Genomic DNA, 5066 nt, shown 5'->3' on the forward strand with positions numbered 1-5066 from the left:
TAAGGATCCTTCTGCCTCCAGCTGGAGAGGAGGTCCAAATGACAGAAACCAAGGGCATCACTCAGATGGAGTTTGGCCTTCCCAAGACTTGGTGGGGCAGGCTCAGATGCATGAATGGGGCTTTGGGGAGCCTACCCTTTCAACAGATCCAAACCACACAGATCACAGAGATCTGCGGAAAATAATGTCTTTTTCATGAGCGGACTGAGCATTAGTGATAGTCTCCACTTGGCTTGATGGCACTCTGAGTGGGGAAATAAAAGTCTTTTCTCTCAGTAAAAGGGGTAGCATGGTCAACAAGACTCATGCCCAGTAACTTACTGGAAAGGCTTGCCCCTGATAACATTTGTTTTCTGTTGAGAGAAGCATGGCAGGCTTTGATTCTGCTACTGTAGTGTTTGCAATTATATTTATTATCTATTATGGGTCAAATCACAAAACTATAATGGATACAGCTACATATAAATTTGATTACCCCCCAAACCCTGAGACATAGCTGTCATGTATCTCATTTTACAAACAAGTAACCAAGTTAATATAAGCCTGACATGATTTTAATTTTAATCCAGTTCAAATCAAAGTTAGAAGCAGAGGACATTCGACAACATGGACAAATCTCATAGACATCGAACAAAAGGAAAGAAGGCAGATAGGAAAGAGTGCATACTATATGATTCTATTGGTATGACATACAAGAACAGGAAAAACTAATCTATGGCGACAGAAATCAGAAGAGTGGTTACTTCTGGGAGGGTGGTATTGACTGGAAAGGGGCATGAGGGAGCCCCTAGGGATGCTGGAAACTTTCTAGATCTTGATTTCAGTGGTAGTTCCACAGGTGTATTCAAATGTACAAAATCATTGAGCTGTGCTTTTAAGATTTGTGCACTTTATTAAGTTGTCTCAAAAAAGAGGTCACAATTAATTTATGAGAAAAGAGCCAAGAATGCACAAGGGGAAAGGATAGTCTCTTCAATGAAGAGTACTGGGGAAAACGGATAACCACGTGCAAAAGAAAGACAATTCCCATTTCACATATATGCAAAGATGTACTTGAAATGGGTTACAAACTTGGATTCCCCAGCTTCTTGGATTTTTTTTTTTGCCTCTTGGATTTTTTTAAATTCCTATTTTATATTTAAAATGGATATGTGCATTGAAAAAGATCCATTTCAGTGTGATAGAATTAGACCTTAGCAAGAAAAGCATGTCCCTCCCAAAATAAATTTCTCTTCTGGAAGTTTCAAAACACACTTTTCATTAATTTTGGGGGTATCTTACTCTGCTCCTGCTCCCACCTGTGACTCCTGCCCTGCAGCTACTGAGGGCTATTCTTTGAACACTCCATGCCTTGTCTATCTTCAGTATGCCTTTGCCCATGCTGGTCCTTCTTCCCGGAACAGTCTTATCCCTTCTCCCTACATGATGGATATCTATGGCTTCTTTAATACCTAGCACAATTATCACTTCCTCAGCAAGCCTTCCCCCTAAATGCCTCAGGTGAAATTTACTCCCTCAACTGTTGTACCCTCATAACTCTGCGTAATTATTTACTTATACTTGTTTCTCCACCTAACTGTGAGCAGTTTGTCAAAGACAGAGCCTGTGTCATGTTCACTGTTCTGTCCCTAGTGTCTACCATATTGTAAGTGATCAATAAATGTTTGTTGAATGAATAAAATAATTTCTTGATCTGCAACGTGGATTAAGAACACATAACCCTAAGTATGCTCACTGTGGAGAAGCAATTATGAACTCTATACATCTGGGGCTGCCAGAGCCATCTGGAGAAGCACCATCAGATTCTCAAGGTCCAAAAACTCCTGTCCACTCCATCCTGCCCTGTGATGGTAGGTCATGGAAGGAGGCTTTCATATTTCTTAGAATGGAGCTTCCATAAACCAAATCAACCTTTTATTTTTCTAATATTCTATCTCTCAATGCCTACTTTGTATAAGTTGCAATACCATATTTTGTCAAAAACTACTATTCTTACAGGTGGCAGATAGGAATAAAGGAGACATGCTGGAAGGAGAGAATCCCATCCTCCCACACAGAACCCTTTCCCCATACCTGACAGCCTCAGAGATTAACAGACTCTCACCTAAAGGTCATTGCCGGTTTTTTGTTTGTTTGTTTGTTTTTTAATTAAGAGCTACTGATGTTTCACAACTGCAGTTTCTCTGAAGATTAGCAAATGATCTCCCATGTCTGCCTTTCTGTTGTTTATTCCAATTCCCTGTGGCCCAGAGAGCAGAGGGCGGGAAGGTGTTCTGATAGGTGATTTCAATGCCTGACCCCTCTGGAGTCAGGAGCCACATTCAACAGATCAACCTAGACAGAGTTTTTTAAAGGTCACGAAGATAAAAAAGGGTAGAGAAAACATGACCTTCAAGAAAGGAAGAAGAGAACCAAACAGGAGTCTTTGCATAACATCATTCCAAATAACTGTGTAAAAGCCTCTGAAGTAAACAGGTGCTGAGTCGGATGTCTGAGTCTTAAGTATACTAAATCATTGTATCAGTCAAGGTTCCAGCGGGACACAAATGGAATACACACACTGGGTAAGTGAAGACAAGTTTAATAAGGGATTGGGCAAACACCACAGAATGCCCCAGGAAGGAATTCCACAGGTGATACTTACACTGACCCTATTTGGCTCCCATCTCTTGCTTGTGTTGCCCAGTGGTTGGACCCAGTAGGAAGCCAGAGAGCAGGGGGCCCTGTGGACACAACTCATGCAGGTCAGCCTCCTGGGTTACAGGATGGAGAAGGGTGGAGAGGTGGAGAGTGAGCTTTGGAGAGTGGAAACAGAAGATGTTCGGCACCCAAACGATTCACACCACTCTCAGCAGCCCCCTTTGCTGAACACCCATTGACTTAGACTCTCCCTTCTTCATTTCCTTCCACACAAAGCACCTGCACATTTCCCACATATTTTATGGCCCTTTATTTGTGTTTGATGTCCATACAGTCTCTAAATGTCTGTGCCTTTTGTGTGCCTTGACCATCTGATGACGTCTCCCTAAACTTTAGCTGTTTAGTTAACCATAGGTCAATGTGACCTCAACGAGTAAGTGACATCGGAGCCAAGAAATGAATGATAAGAAGGAGGTATCCATGCAAAGATCTAGGGGAGACCATTCTCTGCAGAAGGAAACAGCAAGTTCAAAGCTCTGAGACAGAATGGCATTTGGAGAGCTTGAGGGACTGGCAATGCATCTCAATGGCCAGAACCGAATGCTTCGTTCCTTGTCAATTATTGTAATGATCAGACCCCCACGCATAACACAGGGAGTCCTTCATCTTAGGTGAGGAAAGGAAGCCTCGCTTTGACAATCTTGGACCTGTTTCCTCATTCGTGAAGTGGGAAGCTTGACTGAGATTGTGCCTGAGCTCCCCTCCTACTCTAAAAAGATATGACTCTTTCATCCTATAAGGAAAAAAAGACACAAAGTGCCATTCGTTTGTTTGAAAAAGACTGCGTGGGCATCGACTGTGTCTTTACTATGGGGCCAGCGTAGCTGATGCCATCAGTGCACCAACGGCGATACCCTCGGCACTCACCTGCAAGCACCCGCCGCCCTCCACCCAGAAGCTTCCACCTAGCCTGCGTGCAAGGAAGGCCAGAGTGGCAAGGATCGCCCCCGGAGCAGCCCTTGGCTGTGATGAATGGGAGGGAGAGTGTCAATACCCTGGCTTCTTCCCCTTCAGGTGGAACAGCTCTGAGGTGCGCTCCGTATGTTCTCCTACAGCTTCTCGGGGGTGTGAAGCCGCAATTGCCCACAGAGGTAGGCTGCTCTTTAACACATGCCTAGCACTGGCCTCTTTCCCTTCCGTCTTCTATCCTCACTCCTTGACTGGTGCTTCTCCCAAATAAACAACTCGTGCTCGAATCTTATTCTTAGATCTGCTTCTGAGGGAGCCCCACCTAAGCGAGCTAGTTATAATGAGGGATACCAAGAAGCATAAAATACATCTCCACCTACAACAAGTTCACCCTCTAGTTACTAGTTTTTAAAAGTAGACATTAAAGGGGAGCCTGGGTAGCACAGTAGGTTAAGCACCTAACTCTTGGTTTCAGCTCAGGTCATGATCCCATGGCTCATGGGATCAAGCCCTGCATCAGGCTCCAAGCTGACAGTGCAGAGCCTGCTTGGGAGTCTCTCTCTCTCTCCATCTCTCTCTGCCCCTCTGCTGCTCACACACACACACACACACACACACTCTCTCTCTCTCTCTCTCTCTTTCTTTAAAATAAATAAACTTAAAAAAATAAATAAAAGTAGACATTAAAGCCTTGAAATATAACTTTTGAGCCAGCAGTTCAACGTCTAAGAATACATCTTTCAAAAGTAATATTTGTGCACAAAACTTAGATACCAAAATGTTCATTTCTCATCAAAGCATTGAGAATAAGAGATACAAGTAGCAAATGTCAATGTAAATGTTCAACGGTGGGGAAATAAATACTGGTACGCCCATGCAACAGAACACTATGCAGTCATGAAAACCCATGTTGTAGAATAATACTTAATGACACGGGCACGGTTCGTAGGCACAATCAAATAAACAAGGGTTACACAACAATATCTTTGGTACCTATCGTTTTCACTAACAATAATATATATGTGCGTAGAAGAAAAATACTAGAAAGCTAACACACCGAAGGATTAACACTCGCCAGCTCTGGGTCTGTCTATATTTTCTAATATTTCTAGAAATAACATGTATTTTTTACCTTTAAGGTGATGCATTATTAGTTTACATAGTCTAAGATAGCATGTCTCAATCTTAGCGTGACTGATATTTTGGAATGGATCATTCTTTGTGGCGGGGCCGTCCTGTGCCCTGTGGGATGTTTAACAGCAGCACCGGTACCTGTCTTCTTGATGCCAGCGACGCCTTCCCCTTCAAACTGTGACAATCAGAAATATCTCTAGACACTGCCAAGTGTCCCCTGGGAGCAAAATCACACCCAGTTGAGAACCATCGGCCTAAGAGAACCTCAAGGGGTAAACCCATGATAGCAGTTAGTGGCCACGAAATAAAGTAAGATTATTCAA

The sequence above is a fragment of the Panthera uncia genome, chromosome X (assembly GCF_023721935.1).
Source record: "Panthera uncia isolate 11264 chromosome X, Puncia_PCG_1.0, whole genome shotgun sequence".
NCBI lineage: Eukaryota > Metazoa > Chordata > Mammalia > Carnivora > Felidae > Panthera > Panthera uncia.